Source organism: Alosa sapidissima, chromosome 2 (assembly GCF_018492685.1).
Source record: "Alosa sapidissima isolate fAloSap1 chromosome 2, fAloSap1.pri, whole genome shotgun sequence".
Lineage (NCBI taxonomy): Eukaryota > Metazoa > Chordata > Actinopteri > Clupeiformes > Clupeidae > Alosa > Alosa sapidissima.
The window spans coordinates 14,210,924-14,220,223 of record NC_055958.1 but is presented as its reverse complement, the minus strand read 5'-3'; the positions used below and the strand labels follow the sequence as shown (position 1 = coordinate 14,220,223).

The following is a 9,300-nucleotide window of genomic DNA, read 5'->3' as shown; positions in this document are numbered from 1 at the left end:
TCCTCCACTACCATTTTCCTCTTTTCTCCTGCAGAAGCCTTACTCCACAAGGTTTTACTTGCACCCACCCCTAGACCCCCCCGCCCGTGCTGCACATGGCCCATTATATCCCTATGCTTCAATGCTGATTGAGCTTGCTTAACTGCCTGCTCTGGGTTCCACTTCCTCCCTGCATTAACTGTGGGTGCAACTTTCCTCACCACTGGGTCCTTGGACTGAGTAAGAGTCAATTCCAATCTAGCCTTAGCACACTTAAATTCCTCTGTCAGACTAGATATTGGCAACTCTACAATACCCTTCCCATACAAGGCTACACTGCTTAAGCAGCGTGGGACGCCGAGCCATTTTCTGACAAAGGAGTTGATCATTTTTTCCAACCTCTCTACCTTTGACAGAGGAACTTCATAAACTGTCAATGGCCACATTAGCCGAGGCAACAAACCAGGCAAAGCTTACCTGGCAGCCCTGACTTGTCAATTTTTGCAATACCTTGCCTAGTGACCGGTCTCAAGTCTTCAACCTGTGATTTATCACTAAGGCTTGCATCATACCACCTTCCCAGACTCTTCACTGGTTTCTCCAGAACTGTGGGAATCACCTCCTTATCTATAGCAAACTTCTTATCTGTTGCCTTCCCTTTAACAATTGAGAGACTCCTAGACTTACTTGGTTTCACCTTCATTCTGGCCCATTGCAGATTACTATTTAACTTACCCAGCAACCTGTTGGTGCATGGAACAGTTGACGTCAAGGTTGTCATGTCGTCCATGAAAGCCCGAATCGGGGGGAGGCGTGGCCCTCCCTGCAACTTCTCCCCACCCACTACCCATTTTGAGGCCCTAATGATGACCTCCATTGCCATTGTAAAAGCAAGTGGGGAGATGGTACATCCGGCCATGATTCCTATCTCAAGTTGTTGCCACCCTGTGGTGTAATCAGCTGTAGTAAAACATAATTGAATATCCAGAAAGTATGCTTTTACTAGGTTTTTAATGCTACCTGGGATTCTGAAATAATCAAAGGCCTCCCACAACAAACAATGCGGCACAGACCCAAAAGCATTAGCCAAACCCAGAACACAACGTGCAGGTCTCTCTTCTCACGCTTTGCTAATTGAATTTGGTGCCAAATCATGCTGGTATGCTCTAAGCGCCCGGAGAAGCCAGGAATTTCAGCTTTTTGCACCATGGTATCAATTAGTTTATTCCTTTCAAGGTAATTTGTCAGTCTCCGTGACACCACACTGAAGAAAACCTTCCCTTCAACATTATAATACATTGGATAAAAACAGACTTACTTGAGGTTATTTATGTATTTATTTGTTTGTTTGTTTGTTTTAAATGTAGTGGATGGGAGTTGAGGCGTCTGTGCCTTTAAGACACAGTGGCCGTATTGTGTCACACCTGACTGACGTCACTAGATGCGACACTCAGTATACCAATTAAGGGCTCCGGTGTTTCTTTAAAAAGTATGGCGCTGGTACTGCCACTGCAGCGGCAGAGTTTTGTTTGATTGTTTACCGTGTGTCGGTGTTCAATGCGGGTTTCTTCGGCGAGCTGGAGCCTGTGGATATTCGTCTCTTGACTGCAAAGGTATGTTTATGGCTTGTTTTGCTCCGGTTTAGTCATATCACATGATTAAATGGTCTAAAGTTTGCCTCACCCTAGGGTGCAGTTGTTGGCGTTGTGCTTAATAGCATCATTGGCGGTGCTTTTGCTGTCCTTCCCCTTTAGAGCAACCGGAGTGTTTCAGGCCGGAGGCTAGGAGGTTTCTGCCTTTTCGTATCGGTACGTAGCAGTCTTTTATACTGATTGTATCGCCCGTAGCATGATCACATTTGACCCGCTGTAACTGCCCTCATTAGGCTGCTTAGGTTGACTGTACGCCCCTCCCCGTTGCGAGGAAGTCCCTGTAAATCCCCGGTTGCGGTATGTTGCTATCTCAACTTTTAATGATTCTATTTTACTATTACATATGTGCTTATATGTCTCCATTAACCTCTGTTGCACAGGTGGCCTGCGCACTGCAAGTAACTGAGGCTTCCTTCTCCCACTGACTGCTGTTTTGTTTACAGTGAACTATAATACAACTACCTTTTGATCTGCGTCCTTCCCGCGTGCCCAGATCCTCAGCGTGGTAAAGGGTCTGCATGCGTGATTGTGTGGTGCCATTGATTGACTGGGTGTGTGTGTGTGTGCATGCGTAATTGTGAGGTGTGGGGTGCATGTGTATGTGGTTGTGTGTGCATGTGGTTATTTGGTTAGTTTTGTTTGGGTTTGTGTAGTTTCCTCATTTTGTGTGTGTCCTATATATTTTGTTTGTTTTGTCTCTGTATTTTCTTTGTCCTTTTTGTGAAACCCCATTGGTGGCATGTTCCTCCCTATGTCGTGGCGCCTAACACCGTTTCGTCTGCCTGGGTATTTGTAGTGCTTTCTTTCTAACGTGCCTTGCTGTGCCTGTTTGAGGGTGTATTGGTTTGCTGTGCTTAATTTATCTGTCTGTGTAATCCCACTTTTGTTTTATATCCGCCTAATCAGACGGAAAGGGACATCTATCGGCCATAGAGTCCTGGGCCATATGCTGTATAACCGGTGTGGGTTTTGCTGTGTCTTACCCCTTTTCTTTTGTTTCAGGAGTGGAGGCTCTCGGCAGGGAGGCTGGGCCCCTGGTGGTAGGGAATCTGTGTGCCTCACCGTCAGTGCAGTGTAGTGTCACCTTGGTGTGCCGTGTTCACGTGTGGTCTCTTTGACCCCTCTTCCAGATCGCCTCCCTGTGGTAAGCCCTCCCTCCTAGTTTATGTGTTTTCCTATACCCAAAGAACCAGTAGGCCTACTCTAACCAAACCAGTTCTGAGTGTGTGTGTAGCTGCCCCATTTCCATCTGAGTGCTTTTCACGCTTTTACTGTATTATAACTTGACTTTGAGAGGAAAAATAAAGAAAATATTTATTATTGTCATAGAATCCTGTCTCTGCTTCATCCTTGCACGAACCTGTGTGCTTTATGTTCTGGTATCCTTTGTTTAGGCTATCCAGTTTATTTATCCATCTTTTCCTAAGGGTGACCTATGTCCCCTGGGTGGCGTAGTCGACACTTCAAATTCTAATTGGTAACCTGGTCCCGCTACATATACTTGTAGTGTGTAAGTGTGTGCGACCTAATCACAATCCTCCTCATCATCACTGTCATCATCGCCCTCATCATCATCATCAAATATTAGTGTCTCTATCATTGATATGGGGTGGTTGTTATGCCTTGTCGGATCTGAAGCATGCACCTAAAGCATTGCAGTGGCTTGCATTTGTCTCTCCAGCTGTATTCGGCGTTGGATCAAGAGAGCTTTTGGTCCCACCCGCTCTGTGGCATTTATGATAGAGCATATTGAACCATGCTGTTGGTTCAAGTACTCCACAATGTTCTTCATCTCCTCCAGTACCATGCTCTTCTCCTCAGATGCTCTATTCTTCATGTGCATAGCATCAATTCCTCGCCTTTTTAGGGTCCTGGAAATGGTGTCCTCCTCTATCTGCAAGAGCACAAAAGACAGAAGAGTGCTGTCATGACAGTCCTGTTACACTAGAGTTACTTGAGCTATATTCTGTGATTTATAACAGTTAACTGTACTTACGACCCCATCCAAGCAACTATACACCACACAAGAGGGATCACATGCCTCTTCAAAAGTAATCTGGGCCGGATACATATTCATCTGTGGTGACCATTCAATTCCACTGTAGAGATGGATTGCCTGTCTTGGCCTTTTATTGCCCTTTGCCACCTGCTTGGATAACCTAATGGCAATTCCCTGCCCATCTGAAACAAAGATGGAAAACAGACACGCAAAGAGAAGCATTAGTTAGTTTACACTTTTCATGACATTTTCATGTGTCAAAGTTTATTGTAATTCACCTTATTCAGCACTGCCCATTTTTTTTAAATTCCACGTTGTCTTTAAACTTTCGGTCGGCTAGCTACGTCTAGTTAGCTTCATTGGGATAATACGGCAGAAGAAGATAGAGAGGCTAACTTGGGAGAAATGATAAATGCCATCAGGAGGTCAGACTGCAATATTGTACTTCGCTACCCAAGGCTATTCAGCCCTACAGAGTGGGTAGACGATGTGGCAGTAGCCGCTGTATCGTATGGAGAAACTCGCAAATCCTTAGCCTTATTGTTTGGTAACTATAGTAACTAGTTTAGAAAGTCATTACAGAACAGCTGCTCCAAAGCCAGTGTTTACCAAACTTCAGATTGGAAAGGTGTATAACAGAAATGTCTTAAGTCACCAAAATCCTTAATAAACGTTCCTAACTTTAGGATGACCCATAACATATGATGCCAGTCATCTCGATAGAGCTCTGTTTTCTCAATGTATCGCAATGGATGTACTGCTCAATCGGAAGTTCGGAGACAATGTGGGCAAAGCTAGCGCCCCCCATGTTTGCGCGCGGAATAAGGTGAATAGGTCAAGTATGGTGTACCAAGTCTGGTATGAGGACTGGTAAACTGTAGTCAATGTCATACAGTAGATGGCTTGTCTCTGTACCAGCCTCTAAAACCTGATCCTTTTACTCTGTATGATATTTTACATCATATTTTTTGCATTTTCATGCACTGTATTTCCTTCAGGAAATGCTTTTCTAGTTGCTATTGTGATGTCATAATCTAATGTTAAGTCAATGGGGAAATTTTAGTAGTTTTTAATTAATAGTTTAAAAAGTATAAAAGTTACAAAGTTGAAAAATACATAGCTGAAGTCACATAAGTAAGACCTACGCAACGCAGTTTGAATGAAGTTTCTAAGTTAAACGGTTGAAGCTGTATTAAATGCACAAAAAGCGTTAGAAGAATAATAACTAGAAAAGCATTTCCTGAAGGAAATACAGTGCATGAAAATGCAAAAATATGACGTAAAAAAATCATACAGAGTAAAAACAAACTATATTGGTTGCTAAGTAGATGAGGTTTAATATAGTTGGAATGACTGAACAGTTAAATAGGTGGATAGTTCAAATGGTTAAATTATTTAGGTAGATAGTTGACGATAACTGACAGTTGGAATGGCTCTAATGTTTGCTAGCAGTTATACTAACTATGTTAACAAAGATAATAATATTAACAAAGTTACTATGCTAACTAGCATGTTAACACGCTAGCATGCTAACTATGCTAACCACATTACTTAGTTAACTTAGCTAATCGTTTTGAGCAGTTTTGCTAAAAATGCTAACTAGCATGTTAACTATGCTAACCACGTTACTTAGCTAACTTAGCATTTTTAGCAAAACTGTTAAAAATGATTAGCTAACTAGCATGCTAACATGCTAACTATGCTAACCATGTGACTTAGCTAACCATTTTAAGCAGTTTTGCTAAAAATGCTAACTAGCATGCTAACTATGCTAACCACATTACTTAGTTAACTTAGCTAATCGTTTTGAGCAGTTTTGCTAAAAATGCTAACTAGCATGCTAACTATGCTAACCACGTTACTTAGCTGACTTAGCTAATCGTTTTGAGCAGTTTTGCTAAAAATGCTAACTAGCATGCTAACATGCTAACTATGCTAACCATGTGACTTAGCTAACCATTTTAAGCAGTTTTGCTAAAAATGCTAACTAGCATGCTAGCATGCTAACTATGCTAACCATGTGACTTAGCTAACTTAGCTAATTATTTTTAGCAGTTTTGCTAAAAGTGCTAACTAGCATGCTAACTATGCTAACCATGTGACTTAGCTAACTTAGCTAACTAGCTACAGTGGGTAGGAGTCATAGTTGATGACAAGTAACAGTTACAATGGCTGAACAGTTAAAAAGTTCAGTAGTTTAAAGGGTTAAATTGTTTAACAGTGAAATATTGTAGTGAGGACTTTTATTTTGAAACAGTTTTTGGCAGAGGAAGCAGTTGAACAGGATGTGTAGTCTTAATAGGGCCAGTTTGTATGCTTAAAGCCTGAGACTGGCAGTTGGTCCAGGTGGCCCGAACACCTGCCATAGGATTCTAATTGCTTAACGGCCGTATTGTGATGTCATAATCATAATGTTAAGTCAATGGGGAAATTTTGATTAGTTTTTAATTAATAGTTTAAAAAGTATAAAAGTTACAAAGCTGAAAAATACATAGCACCCATGTCCTAAGTAAGACCTACGTAACATAGTTTGAATGAAGTTTCTACGTTAAACGGTTGAAGCTGCATTAAGTGCGTTAGAAGAAGAAGAAGAATAAGAACTAGAAAAGCATTTCCTGAAGGAAATACAGTGCATGAAAATGCAAAAATATGATGTAAAATATCATACAGAGTAAAAACAAACTATATTGGTTGCTAGGTAGATGAAGTTTAATATGGTTGGAATGACTGAACAGTTAAATAAGTGGATAGTTTAAATGGTTAAATTATTTAGGTAGATAGTTGACGATAACTGACACTTGGAATGGCTTTAATGTTTGCTAGCAGTTATGCTAACTATGTTAAAGATAATAATGTTAACCAAGTTACTATGCTAACTAGCATGCTAACAATGTTAAAATGCTAAGTATGTTAACCATATTACTTAGCTGACTTAGCTCATCATTTTAAGCAGTTTTGCTAAAACTGCTAACTAGCATGCTAACATGCTAGCATGCTAACTATGCTAACCATGTGACTTAGCTAACTAGCTACAGTGGGTAGGAATCATAGTTGATGACAAGTAACAGTTACAATGGCTAAACAGTTAAAAAGTTCAGTAGTTTAAAGGGTTAAATTGTTTAACAGTGAAATATTGTGGTGAGGACTTTTATTTTGAAACAGTTTTTGGCAGAGGAAGCAGTTGAACAGGATGTGTAGTCTTAATAGGGCCAGTTTGTATGCTTAAAGCCTGAGACTGGCAGTTGGTCCAGGTGGCCCGAACACCTGCCATAGGATTCTAATTGCTTAACGGCTCTATTGTGATGTCATCAGCCCATGTTAAGTCTATGGGGAAATTTTGACTAGTTTTTAATTAATAGTTTAAAAAGTATAAAAGTTACAAAGCTGAAAAATACATAGCACCCATGTCCCAAGTAAGACCTACGTAACATAGTTTGAATGAAGTTTCTACGTTAAACGGTTGAAGCTGCATTAAATGCGTTAGAAGAAGAAGAAGAACTAGAAAAGCATTTCCTGAAGGAAATACAGTGCATGAAAATGCAAAAATATGATGTAAAATATCATACAGAGTAAAAACAAACTATATTGGTTGCTAGGTAGATGAGGTTTAATATAGTTGGAATGACTGAACAGTTAAATAAGTGGATAGTTTAAATGGTTAAATTATTTAGGTAGATAGTTGACGATAACTGACACTTGGAATGGCTCTAATGTTTGCTAGCAGTTATGCTAACTATATTAACAAAGATAATAATGCTAACCAAGTTACTATGCTAACTAGCATGCTAACAATGTTAAAATGCTAAGTATGCTAACCATGTGACTTAGCTAACTTAGTTAATCATTTTTAGCAGTTATGCTAACTATGCTAACTAACATGCTAACAATGTTAACCATGTTACTTAGCCGACTTAGCTCATCATTTTAAGCAGTTTTGCTAAAAATGCTAACTAGCATGCTAACATGCTAACCATGTGACTTAGCTAACTTAGCTAATCATTTTAAGCAGTTTTGCTAAAAATGCTAACTAGCATGCTAACTATGCTAACCATGTTACTTAGCTAACTTAGCTAACTAGCTACAGTGGGTAGGAGTCATAGTTGATGACAAGTAACAGTTACAATGGCTGAACAGTTAAAAAGTTCAGTAGTTTAAAGGGTTGAATTGTTTAACAGTGAAATATTGTAGTGAGGACTTTTATTTTGAAACAGTTTTTGGCAGAGGAAGCAGTTGAACAGGATGTGTAGTCTTAATAGGGCCAGTTTGTAAGCCTGAGACTGGCAGTTGGTCCAGGTGGCCCGAACACCTGCCATAGGATTCTAATTGCTTAACGGCTCTATTGTGATGTCATCAGCCCATGTTAAGTCTATGGGGAAATTTTGAACAGTTTTTAATTAATAGTTTAAAAAGTATAAAAGTTACAAAGCTGAAAAATACATAGCACCCATGTCCTAAGTAAGACCTACGTAACATAGTTTGAATGAAGTTTCTACGTTAAACGGTTGAAGCTGCATTAAATGCGTTAGAAGAAGAATAAGAACTAGAAAAGCATTTCCTGAAGAAAATACAGTGCATGAAAATGCAAAAATATGATGTAAAATATCATACAGAGTAAAAACAAACTATATTGGTTGCTAGGTAGATGAGGTTTAATATAGTTGGAATGACTGAACAGTTAAATAGGTGGATAGTTTAAATGGTTAAATTATTTAGGTAGATAGTTGACGATAACTGACAGTTGGAATGGCTCTAATGTTTGCTAGCAGTTATGCTAACTATGTTAACAAAGATAATAATGTTAACAAAGTTACTATGCTAACTAGCATGCTAGCATGCTAACTATGTTACTTAGCTAATCGTTTTTAGTAGTTTTGCTAAAAATGCTAACTAGCATGCTAACATGCTAGCGCTAGCATGCTAACTATGCTAACCACGTTACTTAGCTGACTTAGCTAATCGTTTTTAGCAGTTTTGCTAAAAATGCTAACTAGCATGCTAACATGCTAGCGCTAGCATGCTAACTATGCTAACCACGTTACTTAGCTGACTTAGCTAATCGTTTTTAGCAGTTTTGCTAAAAATGCTAACTAGCATGCTAGCATGCTAACTATGCTAACCATGTGACTTAACTAACTTAGCTAATCATTTTAAGCAGTTTTGCTAAAAATGCTAACTAACATGCTAACTATGCTAACCATGTGACTTAGCTAACTTAACTAATTATTTTAAGCAGTTTTGCTTAAAATGCTAACTAGCATGCTAACCATGCTACTTAGCTAACTTAGCTAACTAGCTACAGTAGGTAGGAGTCATAGTTGATGACAAGTAACAGTTACAATGGCTGAACAGTTAAAAAGTTCAGTAGTTTAAAGGGTTAAATTGTTTAACAGTAAAATATTATAGTGAGGACTTTTATTTTGGAAAAGTTTTTGGCAGAGGAAGCAGTTGAACAGGATGTGTAGTCTTAATAGGGCCAGTTTGTATGCTTAAAGCCTGAGACTGGCAGTTGGTCCAGGTGGCCTGAACACCTGCCATAGGATTCTAATTGCTTAACGGCTCTATTGTGATGTCATCAGCCCATGTTAAGTCTATGGGGAAATTTTGACTAGTTTTTAATTAATAGTTTAAAAAGTATAAAAGTTACAAAGCTGAAAAATACATAGCACCCAT

The 9,300-nt window shown here is 39.3% G+C and overlaps 1 long non-coding RNA gene across 2 annotated transcripts; it reads left to right on the top strand.

Moving 5' to 3' along the window:
* The first annotated feature begins 1,489 nt into the window (after positions 1 to 1,489).
* Positions 1,490 to 2,919, top strand: LOC121695736. Of its 2 annotated transcripts, XR_006026147.1 has the most exons (4): positions 1,490 to 1,592; positions 1,668 to 1,787; positions 1,865 to 1,928; positions 2,075 to 2,919. It is a non-coding gene; the product is annotated as an uncharacterized LOC121695736 (long non-coding RNA). The 2 variants fall into 2 exon arrangements; XR_006026146.1 differs by having other exon boundaries at positions 1,865 to 2,919.
* Positions 2,920 to 9,300: the final 6,381 nt, after the last annotated feature.